Source organism: Peromyscus maniculatus, chromosome 18 (genome assembly GCF_049852395.1).
Source record: "Peromyscus maniculatus bairdii isolate BWxNUB_F1_BW_parent chromosome 18, HU_Pman_BW_mat_3.1, whole genome shotgun sequence".
NCBI lineage: Eukaryota > Metazoa > Chordata > Mammalia > Rodentia > Cricetidae > Peromyscus > Peromyscus maniculatus.
Window position 1 is genome coordinate 36,623,803 of NC_134869.1, and position 14,669 is coordinate 36,638,471.

The 14,669-nt window shown below is 36.6% G+C and overlaps 1 protein-coding gene across 11 annotated transcripts in view; it reads left to right on the forward strand.

Moving 5' to 3' along the window:
* Nucleotides 1–14,669, forward strand: part of Kcnc2 (potassium voltage-gated channel subfamily C member 2) — a 188,378-nt gene that overhangs the window by 47,490 nt on the left and 126,219 nt on the right. The window lies entirely within an intron of this gene.

Sequence of the window (14,669 nt, forward strand, 5' to 3'; positions counted from 1 at the left end):
TCAGAGGATGAGCACAGACATCATTAAGTCTGATTTTTCTTCTTTAAAATCCAAGGCCTCACACTGTAAACCTCTTGTATGTGGTTGTTGCAGACTTGGCTGCCGAATGTGAAATCTGCATATAATTTAAAATACGGTGTCATCTTCAAAGGATTGTCTGATGTTCAAATTGTTGAGACTTGACCTCTGACAGTATGCTAGCAAGACAGAAGAGGAAAAGAAGATTTGAAGTAATATAATAAGTCCAGAGACACACCTTATCAGGTGTCATTTGTGTGGTGGAAATGGGTCTCACTAAAGTGAGTAGATCCTGAACTGATACTCTCAGCATGCCGAAGAGCTCAGTCTTCATTTAGTTTGAAGCCTACTATCCTGGCTGTTTGGAACATCAAGAAACAGGTTGTAGAACTCATATAGCCCAAATCTTACAAATAAAGAGACCAAGAGGAACCATCTGTCCAAGAAGCTGAGTAGAGTTTTATGTACATTTCAGCAAATTGTTCATTCTCTATTTAAAATTTTTAAACAAATATTTTGATTTTGGGAGAGAAAACAGTGTGAAACTCAACGATGTTGAAAGATTCACTGGGGTTGAGAAAGATGGACATGAGAGCAAGAAGAGAAGAGGCAGGGGTAAGGACAGAGGAAGGGAGGAAGGGAGAGAGGGAGGGAGGAAGGAAAAGGAAAAGGGAAGGAGGGAGAGGCAGGAATATCTGAAATATAACTTTGCCTATGATCTCTGACGGAAGTTATCCTGGCACTGGAATGAAGAGCACGTGCTGCTCTTGCTGAGAACTCAGGCTCATTTTCAGCACTCATAGGGTGGCTCACAACCATCTATAACCCCAAGTCCAGGCGATCTGATGCCCTCTTCTGACCTACATGGGCCCTGGACATGCATCTATACTGACTTAACATTTATACGTATAAAAAGTAAAACTAAATAAATATTAAAAACATAGAAATTCAGTCAATACTATGTCCCAGGGCTAACAAAATTATTTTTAGTTGATTGGTTGGGTGGTATATATGCTTTCTGGTACTTATAACAATAGAATTCAGTCTTGATGGAATTTTTGTTTCATTAATAATACTATCTCCTCTTTTCAGTGTATTTCAGCATACATATTGATTTTTGTATGTTTATGTCTTTTCTTCCCACTTTGAACCCACAGCTGACCATGGATAGGAGAAAGGCTTTATTTTGTCTTCATAGGAAAATTTAAATTGAAACATATTCCCTAGTTACAAGCCTTTTTGTATGGGCCCAGAGGGTTCAATTCCTGTTCCAGTTGGTGTGAATGTCACTTCCAAGAGCTGGGAAGTTGCTAAGCAGCATGACTGTGTGTGGCAACTCTAGTTCTGAAACCTTCTGATGCAGAAAATTTACCAACATGATTACAGCAATCTTTTCTCTTCCTTTATGTTGCTGGGGGAGAAATGAGGATAAAAGTCTCTACCAAGTAGAAGTTTGGGGCATTCCAGTTTTGTGTTTACAGTTCTTGATAGAATGGTATTCTTCAAAGGATCCTGAAATTGGGGTCTTTCCTTATCCAAAAGATATTTGAGCTCTTTGTGGGACAGAGCATGTTCATTTGTCCTCTAAATCTGTTTTTGAGTCAGAACTTGAAATAGCTTTTCATGTGGGCTTTGGGGAAAAGTCAGTTCTTACTTGGATAAATGTCATTGCATGTTAAAAGTGTTCCTATAGAAATAAATCCAGAATATTTACAATGTAATTTTAACATTCATAATTTTGTTTACTTCCTACAATGTAAAGTTTGATAATATTTGTCATTGATGATTTTATGATTCCTAAAACAAATTACACTCAAAAATGGATACTTTAGGACCTCTAAATTCCGTTACTTTTTACCACATGAGATCTAGTGTATGTGTCTACCTGTATATAGGTTTGCCACATCACATATCTTAGTAATAAGTGGGAATAAAATGTTCTATTTTATTTTTATAAGTTTATTTTACTTTTAGCTATGTGTGTCCGTGTATGAGCATGTAAAAGTGCAGATAACTTTGGAGTCCAGAAGAGGGTTTTCAGACCTGGAGTTTGAGATGTTCGTGAGCCACTGAATGTGGATGCTGGAACCATATTTAGGTTCTCGCCCAGAGCATTATGCTCTCTTAACCCCTGAGGCACCTCTGCAGTCTCTTATTTTTATTTTTAAAATAGTTTCTGCTTAAGAATCTATTCTGATTGATGTGTTTTTCTTCCTTTTTTTTAAAAAGAGAGGTGTGGAATTTTCAAATCAATAATGTAATTGAAAATTCTGTTATCTGTATTTAGAACTATTTCTGTGGTTACTATAGCCCATTGAGTTCAAATACTTATGTTTCTCTTGGCTCTTAATGGAACTCTGAGTATACCTAGGGTTTAGAAAGGTAAGATCCAGCTTAGAAGACATCAGTGAACTTATCAAAGGGTATATTGCTTTTAAAAACCATGACCCTTACTACTTTATAGGTTATATCACATCTTAGAAGATAGTTGTAATTATGGATCTATGATTAGAAGGAACACATTCCAGCACTGTGTGGTAGTCATTAAATTTTTTTGAATTGTGGTTACATATCCTGGTAAACCCATGTTCCAACCTTGGCCTTGGGATGTACAATCTTGGGCAAAGTATTAATGTATTTGTTTATTGGTTTTGGTGATTGCTGTAGTTAAGAACTGTAAGTGACTTTTCCCATTTTATAATACAATTTGTACCTGTTTTGAGGTTTTTATATTTTTTCTAATGTCATTAATTTGCTAAGCTGCCAAAACAAAATGGTCCAGGTAGATAAAACAGTGAGATTTAAAGTTACACAATTACCCATATAAAGGGGTTGGCTATGTTGGCTTCTCCTAAGATTCCTTTCTCTGACCACTTTCTTGCTGTAGGCTCACGTTTTGTTTCTGTGTTAGTCATGGTGGCTCTATTAGGACCTCACTAATAACTCCATACAGTTTATTTCTTCAAAGCCCCTCTCCACGAATACAGTCATATTCTGAGGTACTAGTGAATGGGGCTTAAAGATAGTAAGCTTGGGGAGCACACTTACTCCGTCGTCTTTATATTAACTCATAAGTTTTCCAGCTAGCATCTACTCACACAGAGCCTACTCTGTGATAAGCACTTACTAGGTACAGAAGACTCAAAGATGCTAAACACTCTCTCTGCCCTTAATTAAGTCATGGTAAAGTCATACTGTTTTCTGAATTTGGCTGAGCTACAGAATGACTGACTTCAACATCTGTAGACGTAGTTACAAAAATGTGTCAGCTTGTCCATTGAATAGAAAATAGATGTTATTTTTCAGATATTTGAGTCATTTTACATTCACTAATTCATCTATGTCAGAGATGACAGTCTGTAAGCTCAGAGTCTCAAGTGCATTGTCCAAGACTGACGGAGTTGAATTGTGTAATGGAACTGGGCTCTCTGAATGCATTTCTTGCACACTGATAAATTTGCAGTCGTATAGCCAGACAACCTCACATCCTTTAACCGGGGTGAATAAGGGCTCAGAAAAAAATAACCTGATTATATTCGAAGTTTGGAAGGACTAAAATAAAATATATGGAAGAAAAAATATATATACTTATATACACACATATATATACATTATTACATATATTATTATTATATTACATATATCTGAGGAGGCCTTGGTCTTTTGGTCTTTAAAACTATCTAGATCCATTTTTAGATAAGGCTCTTTGGAGGGGAAAAAAATGAAAGTAGCTTTGCTGGCTGGAGTCTTGCTACGGTCTCTTAAGTTCACAAGCCCCTGTTGCTTGTACTTTGAAAGCCAGATTGATTTTTTTTTTTTTTTGAGTAAATGTCGTGGGAAATGTCATAGCTGTGAAAAGTCCCTGCTTTGGATTTCAAAGTTCCAGCTCCTCTCCAGTGGAGAGGAGGTGGCCCGCTCCTCTGCTTTTCCTACTCACTAAAATATATGGCTGCTTCCTCTCTTCTTGAAGCCTATCTAAAAATAGAACCTTCAGTCGTCTGTTGAAAGGCTTTAAAATGTATGTTTGGCTTTACTTTTGTTAAAGTGGTCAGCAAAATGATGATTACTCCCCCCCCGCCCCCCTACACCTTTCAATTAAGGTTAGAAGTTAGAGTTCATTGGCCTTAACAATACAACTACTTTAAAAAATTTTGCTAGCCAGGCGGTGGTGGTGCCTGCCTTGAATCCCAACACTCACGAGGCAGAGCCAGGCAGATCTCTGTGAGCTCGAGGCCAGCCTGGTCTACAGAGTGAGATCCAGGACAGGCACCAAAACTACACAGAGAAACCCTAACTCAAAAAACCCCCTCATTTTTTTTGTGTGTATGTAGTATAGTGTTGACTTTATTTCTGATCTACTTCATCGCCTGTCTTGGTTGGGTAGCAGACATACTCAGATAAAGTAGTAAACCAAAAGACTGATAAAATTTATGCACCTATTAAAAAAAAACATTGTGGGAAGTGTAAATGTCTACTGTTGACCTCTATTGACTTAAATGTCAATTGCATCAATAACATTGCATGAAGATAGTGACAGATATTTGTCAAACACAAAATGCAACTTGAATCCTTGGCCTACTTGAGTGAGGTCCAATTGAAATGTAGTTGACATCAGTGAAAGCCAAAGTGATGTTTAAGGAATTCTAGGGGAAAATGCTTACTGGAGACTGTGAGAGCCAAAGGTTCACTAAGTTTTAATTTTCCACTTAAAATGTCTTTAAGCGATAATTTAATTGCACTTCATACTTGGAGCACACAGCTTACACTTTTGAACCAGAGTTGTTGTCAAATAAATGCATCATAGCTGGGTTCAGCAGAGCAGAAAGCCACATTTAAAGCTTGGCATCTCAAACTCTTTTCTCTAAGGAAAATAAATTTATTTCTTCACCTTTTCATATCTCATGGGTGCTGTATATGGCACCTTTATCTCACATGAAAACCTGTTGGTTATGAATGTTGTAACTGCCTACCTCCAATAGTTCTGCTGTTGTGATGCATGGGGCTGTGGAAATAAGAGTCAGAAAATACATTAAGGGCAGATGTATGAGTTAGAGATTTGGCTGGAAGGCATGAAGAAATTAAGAGACAAAGCATGGGATCTATGTTTAGAATTTATCAGGGCATGTTGGAATAGATAGTTCCTGGTTCAGTATTTTAAGAATGTCAAAGGCTAGGTTTCTGTGATTTTTTTTAAGTCCTATCTCTCAAATGCACAAAATGATTGGTTTTTCAGCCATTATGTGCATGGTTCAGGGAGAAGGATAGCAGAGACTAAGGATAACAGGGTGATGGGATAATCCAGCCAAACTCCCAAATCTTTCCTACTGATGCTACTTCTTAGCTGTTACTAATTTATTATTGCCCTTTGCTTTCAGACAAAAAGAGAAATGTGGTATTTTTAAAAATATATTATCTAAGCACATTGTTACTCCCAACAAATTTGAAGCTTCAAGAGTGAGGAAGAAAAAAAAATGACTCTCAGTAAGGAGCCATCAGGCTAAGTTTGGGAGAATTAGGGCACTGAGGATTATCTGTAGCTAATGCCATATGGCCTTACTGACGCCGTACAGTTAGTGTTAGTTATACCAGCGACCCGTTCACTAACATTATATAGAAACATTTTAACAAGATGAACTTACTCGGGTGTTGAGACTGAACATTCTCAGTGAATTTAGAGATTTGAAAACACATCAGTGGTTAGCTGTGAAGTCAAATAGGGAGCTTGAGCCATCTCAGTGGAACATTTAGCTACAACTTATTTTTCATGATGTGCAAAGCTAGTCTATCACTTTGTACCAAGTCTCCAGAGAAAATACCATTTGAATATGCCCATTCATCATAAGGGTATTTCTTAAAGTTACAGATCTAAGAAAATATCAGGATTTGAATTCACTACCCAATGAGATTATAATAGGGTCAACAAACTAACTATTTCTATAATGTTCCGGTTAGTTAATATTTTAGGCTGCAAGAGTCATATTAAATTTTGATGTTTGTTTTAAAAACAGTCATGCTTTAAGCAATAGTAGTGTTTCTTTTATGAACTTAGATACCCTTGTGTTTGGTGCATAGATGTTAATATTTGCAATCTCCTCTTGGTGGATTTTTTTGTTTGATGAGTATATACTGTCCTTCCCTGTCTCTTCTAGTTAGTTTTCATTTGAAGTCTATTTTGTCAATATATAAAAATGGCTTCAACACCTTACTTTGACACTCACACATTGATACTGGGAGACTCAATACTTCATTCTCCCATTAGATAGGTCATCCAGACAAAAACTGAACAGAGAAATGCTAAGTAACATTGTAAACCAAATGTACATATCAGATATTTACAGAATCTTTCACGCAAACACAAAAGAATATACCTTCTTCTCAGCATCTCATGGAACATTTTCCGAAATTGACCACATACTTGAACTCAATGGATACAAGAAAATTGAAATAACACTCTGTATCCTATCAGACCACCATGAACTAAAACTGGATACCAACAACAGAAAAAACAGAAAACTTACCAACTCATGGAAGCTGAACAGTTTTCTACTGAATGGAAAATGGGTCAAGACAGAAATTAAGAAAGAATTGAGAGACTTTCTAGAATTGAATGAAAATGAATACACAACATACTTATGGGACACAATGAGGAGGCAAATTTGTAGCACTAAGTAATTACATAAAAATATTGGAAGTTTTAATACCAGTAACTTAACAGCACACCCGATAACTCTATAACAAAAAGAAGGAATCACAGTCAAAAGGAGTAGATGACAAGAAATAAACAAACTCAGGGCTGAAATCAATAAAATAAATAAATTAAAATAACAAAAAAATTAAAAATGTCAATAAAACAAAAAATTGATTCTTTGACAAAGAGCAGGAAGACTGACAAACCCTTATCCAAATTAATTAAAGGGTTGAGAAATAAGACTCAAATTAACAAAATTAAAAATGAAATGGGGATATAACAGACACTGAGGAAATTCAGAGAATCATAAGGACCTATTTTAAAAATCTGTGTTGGAAAATCTAAATGAAATGGATAATTTTCTCCCTAGATATCACTTACCAAAGTTAAATAAAGATCAGATAAGCAACTTAAACCAACTTATAATCCTCAGTGAAATAGAAGTACTCATTAAAAGTCTTCCAACCAAAAGACACCCAGGGACAGATGGCTGTAGTGCAGAATTCTACAAGACTTTCAAAGAAGAATTTATACCAATACTCCTCAAATTATTGTACAAAATAGAAACAGACAAAACATTACCTAATTTATTTATGAGGCTAGAGATACCCTGATACCCAAAGCACATAAATACCAACAATGATGAAATTTACAGATCAATTTTCATTGATGTAAAAATTCAATAAAATGCTTGCAAACTAAATTCAAGAACACACAAAAATACCAACTACCATGATCAAGTAGGCTTCATCCCAGAGATGCAGGTATGGTTCAATATATAAAAATTGGTAAATGTAATCTACTATACAAAGAAATTGAAAGACAAAAAAATGTGTTCATTTCATTAGATGCATAAAAAGCCTTTGAAAAATCCAACATCTCTTCATGATAAAAGTCCTGTAGAGATTAGGAATATAAGGGGCATACCTCAACATAATAAAGATAGTTTGCAGTAAGCTCATAGCCAACATCCACTTAGATGGAGAGAAACTCTAAGCATTTCCACTAAAATTAGGAATGAGAGAATGTTGTCTACACCTATTCAACATAGTACTTGAAGTCTTAGCTAGAGCAATAAGACAACTGAAGGAGATCAAGGGTTTACAAATTGGAAAGGAAGAAGTCAAAGTAGCATTATTTTCAGATGATATGGTCGTATACATAGTGGACTATAAATATTCTTCCTGGAAACTCCTATAGCTGACAAGTACTTTCAGCAAAGTTGCTGGATATAAAATTAACTAAAAAAATCAGTATCACTTCTATATACAAATGATAAGCAGATGAGCAAAGAAATCAGAGAAACAACACCTTTCACAATAGCCCTCAAATAATATAAAATATTTTGGGGGTAATTGTAACCAAACAAGTAAAAGACATGTATGATACAACTTTAAGACGTTGAAGAAAAATTGAAGAAGATCTGAGAATGTAGAAAGATCTTCCATGCTCATTAATCAGTAGGCTTAGCATGGTAGAAATGGACATACTACTCAAAGGGATGTACAGATTCAATGAAATACTTATCAAAAATCCCAGCATACTTCTTTACAGATATTGAAAGGATAACTTTTAGCTTCATATAAAAAAGATAAAAAACCCAGGATAGCTAAAACAATTCTGAACACTAAAAGAACTGTGAGAGATATAGCTAGCCCCAATTTCAAATTGTACTACAGCTCTATAATAATAAAAACAAGAGTGTTGACACAAAAATAGACACATTGATCAATGTAATTGATTTGAAGACCCAGACATAATTCCACATACTTATGAAATCTAATCTGATTTTTGATGAAGAGGTCAGAAATGCACACTGATATGAAGTTAAAAATATGTAGGGAAATAGACAGAATTCCAGTGTATAATTAAGTGAAGTCACACAATCTCATAAAGGAAAAAAAGCATGTTGTCTTTAATATGCTGACTTTAGCCAATAATATATGTACATATGTAAGGAAATGTACATGAAGAGAATAAGAAAGACTAAGTATAGAGGAAGAGGAAGGGATGAAGGTAGTTAACAGACATGAGTTATGAAAGATGATATAAAACTAATTTTTCATTATAATTTTGCTGTATTTTTTGAGGATGTTGGTAATGGACAAATGCATGATATATTTTGATACTGAAAGTGTGAAATTTAATATGCACTCCACAGTGTCTGTTCTGGAGGTCTATTGTAACTGTATAGAAGTTCCTGGCCAGGCGGTGGTGCACGCCTTTAATCCCAGCACTGAAGAGGCAGAGACAGGTGGATCTCTGAGTACAAGGCAGAGCAAGTTACAGGATGGCCAGAGCTACATGGAGAAACCTGTCTTTTGACAAAACAAACAGACAAGAAACAAAAACAAAAACAAAAACAGGTGGAGCTCTGGGAGTCCAATCGGCGAGAGAGAGGAGGGATTGTATGAGCGAGAGATGTTGAGACCATGACTGGAAAAAGCACAGGGACAAATAGCCAAACTAGTGGAAACACATGAACTGTGAACCAATAGCTGAGGAGCCCCCATGGAACTGGACCAGGCCCTCTGGATAAGTGAGACAGTCGATTAGCTTGAACTGTTTGGGAGGTCCCCATCCTTAGTGCGTGACCTGGCTTTTTGGAGCCTGGGGCCTATGCAGGGACACTTTGCTCAGCCTGGATGAAGGGAGGAGGGCACTGGACTTGCCTTGACTGAATCTACCAGGGTGAGCTGAATCCCCAGGGGAGTCCTTGCCCTGGAGGAGGTGGGAATAGGGGATGGGTTGGGGGGTAGGCAGGGGGTGGCAGGAGGGGGGAAGATGGGAAATCTGTGGCTGATATGTAAAGTTAAATTAAATTATAAAATAAAAAAAACCCAAACAAAAAGAAAAAAAAAAAAAAAAAAAAAAAAAAAAAAAAAAAAAAAAAAAAAAAAAAAAAAAAAAAAAAAAAAAAAAAAAAAGAAATGCACACTGAAATAAAGACAGCATCTTTAAAAAAATGATGTTGACCACACTGAATGTCAGCATGTAAGCATGAAAGCAAATAGATCCATACTATCACCCTGTGCAGAACTCAAGTCCAAGTGGACCAAAAATCTCAACATAAACTCAGACACACTTAACCTGATAGAACACAAAGTGAGGATTAGCCTTGAACTCATTGGCACAGGGAAAGACTTTCTGAACAGAATACTGCTAGCACAGGCACAAAACTCAACAATTAATAAATGGGAACTCATGAAACTGAGAAGCTTTTGCATGGCTAAGGGCAGTGTCCTTCAGGCACAGTGGCAGCCTACAGAATGGGAAAATATTTTCACCAACTCTACATTCTATAGAGGGATAATATCCAAAATATATAAAGAACTACAAATATGAGATAACAAGTAAACAACCCAATTAAAGATGGGGTACAGATCTAAACAGAGAATTCTCAATAGAGAAAACTCTAATAGCTTAGAAACAAAGAAGTGTTCAATATCCTTAGCCATTGGGGAAATGCAAATCAAAACTATTTTGAAATTTCATCTTACACACATCAGAACTGCTAAAGTCAATAAAGAAATGACAGCTCATGCTGGCTTAGATGTGGAATAAGGGGAACACTCATCCATTGCTGATTGGAGTCCAAACTATACAGCCTGTAAGGAAATCATGTGACAATTAGTCAGGAAGTTGTACCTATCTACCCAAAGACCTCAAGATCTAGCTATATAACACTTGGGCGTATACACAAAGGATGTCCATTCTGTTCCACAGAAACACTTGCTCAACAATATTCATAGCTAGTGTATTCATAAAAGTCAGAAATTAGAAATAACCTCGATTTCCTTCAACAGAAGAATAGAGAAAATGTGGTAAATTTACACAATAGAATGTCACTCAGCCATTACAAAAATAAAATCATGAAATCTAGGTATGCAACTAGAAAAAAATAATCTCTAATGAGGTAATTCAAACCCAGAAAGACAAATATAGTATGCATTTGTTCATATGTTGATATTAGTTGTTAAGTCAATGATAACCAAGCTACAATCCATAGAACCAAAGAGGTTAGATATTGGGTAATGGGTAAGGGTGGATAGATAGATCTTCCTAGGGTAGAGAAATAGATAGTTATAGATGAATGAGGAGGGCTGGAACAGGAGGGAGAGGTGGAAGAGTGAGGGAATATTTAAGGAGACAGCTAAAATTAAGGGCCATTTGAAGGGCAGTGTGGAAACCTAATGCAGTAGAAACTTCCTAAAATATATACATATATAAAGGTGATCTAAATGAAATCGCTAAGTAATGGGGGAGACTGAGTCCTAAATGGCCATCTCTTGTCACCAAATGAAGCTTCCAGTACAGAGACTGAATTACATCTAATTGAGTTGTTCGCCAAAAGAGTCTCATGAAAATCCCCAAACAACTTAAGCCTTTGCTAAGATTATGGGTTGCTCTCCACCAAATGATGGCAGGGCTCCGTGTTAGAAGACAATACTCATACAACTCATGGAACATGAAGAAGTGAAGCTGGTTCCTACATAGAGCCTTTACTCCAATGTGCTAGGGTCTTTGGTTCAGGAAGATACTCTGCATGCTACCAAAAGAGAGATGTAAACATCAACCCAGCCACAAATCCTTTTCTCTACAATGGTGTCTTGCCTATAAATTATGCTAGTTCAAAGTTGGCACAAATCTTGTGGGAGTAACCAAGGACTATCTGATTTTACTCTAGGCACACTCTACTAGATGGAACCTGTACTTCACATTACATTGGTGACCAAGACTCTGAGACTAGATAGCCCAGGGACTTAGGGTATAACTAAACATTACTGTTCTGTTTAGAACAGCAACAACAGCAACAACAAAATGTAGTAATACAATGATTCCTAACGACATTGTGCAATCCTCATAAGTCAGTGCCTTGCTCTGTCATTATTAGAGAAGTTTCCTCCTGCAGCAGACAGGAAAAAATACAGAGACTCACAACTAGAAATTATCCAGAGTGTCATATCTTTGAGCACTCTGCTCTAATTGGTATATCTCTATCAAAAAATCCCTCTCCTTAGGGCTCAGGGAACCCTGAGCTCAGGAAGAAAAACAGCCATAAACACCATGAAGAAACATAGCTGTGTTGTAAAAGAGTATTTATTTGTGAGCTCTGAAATTTTGCTTTCTTATTGTCATGCACTGAAGAATAATGTTTTATATTGATATTTTTCAGTTCTTTAAAATTCTTGTGCACTGTCCCAAAGAAAGGACAAAATGAGAGTTGGCCCACAGGATATCATTTCTGAATTTTGTTCTAAGTACTGCACATCTGGCTTAGGTACTGTATGTGGTCCCCACAGATCCATCGTCTAGATGTATGTCTGTGCTCTTTGGGCTGGAACATCTGCACCCTTCAAAGTTCTGAAACACACACCCCTTCCTTCTGTTGACCAGAAATCACATCAACCAAAGACCTCTCTAAACACTGAAATGCTACTTCTCTCTTTATCTTGGGACCACTTGAAGTTTCTTCTTCATGCTTTGTGATAACATTTCTCTTTTTCTGTTCTATTTCTTTGTGGGCCATGTGCTCACCTGTAAGCAACCTTGAAGATTTGTGAAGATAAAATATTAAATGTATCTACACTTCTTAGTCCAGTGCCTTATATTTTCCTCATCGATCCCCTCCTCATTATTGATCTCTGTTCTGACTCTCTTCAACTTCTTGGACAATGACTGTCATTAATTTTATCCTCTTCATTAAAAAATAATTTATCTGCAGATGCAACAAGCTTTCTCATTTTGTGTTATCAGTGGAGAAATATAGCCTGTGATCTTATTGATAGAGAGGTATAAGGCTTTGCTTATAGAAAGTCAAATTATCTTTATTTGATTCTAATCTCTCTGGCACCAATTCTGACTTTAAAGAAAACCCGCTTTTATTGGTTGATATTCCATCTTAGTGTGATCATTCTAAGACTGACTTCATTCTCTTGAGTGATTTTGTGTCATTTATTTGTCATATTTACTTAAAACTTGCATCATTTTTATCTTACGTTTGTTTTCCAATGCCTCCAAATGAGCTCTTCAAAAATGTGAATGTGGGATACATTGTGTTTCTTATACATACTGTAGGAGAGACTTACCTCAGTTTACAAATGAAAAGCTAATACATTGATGCATTGATGGCTGCTATTCCAATATTAAAGCAGAAATTTGTGAAGACATCATAAAGAAGGGAATTTTTAGTGTGAGAAAGGATTGAATCTAGCAATTCTCATTTCCCCTGAATTTGTGTGAGCATCAAACTGTTTAGAGATAGCTACGGAACTCTTTTTGTATGTAGTTGATAACATGTATCTAAGGGATGAAGTTTGGGGCTACTTGAAAGACACTATTTAATAGAATCTATTATAAAAGACAGCAGCATTAACAGAAACCAATTTCAGTCTTTCAAAATGCTGAAAATATGAAGGAGATCCTATGTGGCAAGATTACCCCATTGGAAACAAATCAGAAGATTTTTCTATGATTATTTATAATCTATATATTTAGTTTTTATAGCTAAAGTGTCATATGATATTATGAAATGATATAAAATGAAAATAGACTTATGAAGACTTCATGTGATTTTCCTCTTTTACTTGTTTGGGTGAGCAGCTCCCACATTCCATGACTCAAGACACACCTTTGCCAGTCAGGTTTCTTTTTTTAAAACGTGATGGCTTCTATCTAGGCCTCCAGGCACACCAGATGGTATTGGGGGATTTAGTCAGCCTGATTTATTGTAGCTGGGTTTCCACGTGTCACAAATGCCAGCGATGAGGAGTCCTAGGTACCAAGATGTAAGGGCTGTATGAGATGGGATGTAGTGAACTTCCATGAGAGGCTCAAATTAGACACTGTTGAGCCAGGTTTGCTGGGTTTTGGAACGAACCCAAGCAAAGAGTCCCAGATCTCAGCCGTCCATTCTATAAAAAGCCAGTTCTATACATTGGCTTGTTTTGGATGCACTAACACAAGTTTTCACCATCATTTCTCCTAGATCAATACATGTAAAAGGTACTTATCACAACAAGCCCTTAAACATTAATGATGAGAAGGATCACAGAGGAGTCATCTATTTCCATGTATTCACCCATGTTTGGGCATGTTAGATTCAATCCCAGACCTTAGGGCGTGACGGGTAAGTACTGAACCTCTGAGTTACAACCATAGCCCTAGCAGGTTCTCTAAATGCATTTCTAAATAACACATAGGCAAATGACATTTTATGGACTTAAAATACATGATAGAATTTTGCTGGATTTGTGATATGTTGAAATTTGTGTTTATTTAATATTTTTCCACTTTTTTCTGTACCACTTTGGATAAACCAAGTCTTCAGATTCATCTATTATATATTTCTCTTTCAATTGAAAATTGTTTTTTATGTGCATAGGGTTTTGCTGCATGTATGTCTGTGCACCCTGCACATGTCTGATATCCTTAGAAGCTGACCTATCCCTGGGAATTGGAGTTACAGATGATTATGAAATGCCTGATGGGTGCTGGGAATCAAACTCTGGTCCTCTTGAAGAGTAGCAGGTGCTTTTGACCCCTGTGCCATCTCTTTAGTCCCTCTGTTCTAGTTTTTGAAAGTTATACAGTCCACAACTATTTTTCTAGATGTCTCTTTAGCAGATATATGCACATTCACTTCAGACTTTGTTATAACTCTCATGGCTTGGGTCCTGGAACCATGAATAGGGGTAGTGAGGGAATGAAGGAAGAACAGGCATACGTATAGTAAATCTGGGGTATGTGGGGGATGAGTGCTTAGATGAGGGCACCTACTTCTGTTGGCCACCCAGAACTTCATCATGTTTATCTATCTAGAGCACAGCGGGGAGGGTTTATCTTGTCTCTATAGGAGATCTCTGTACATGAGCAGTCTCAGCCTATAAACATCCAGGGGAAGGAGGAGGATGGCAAGCAGAAGGGAAGAGGAGGAGTTGCTAGTCTTTATACACACTGATCT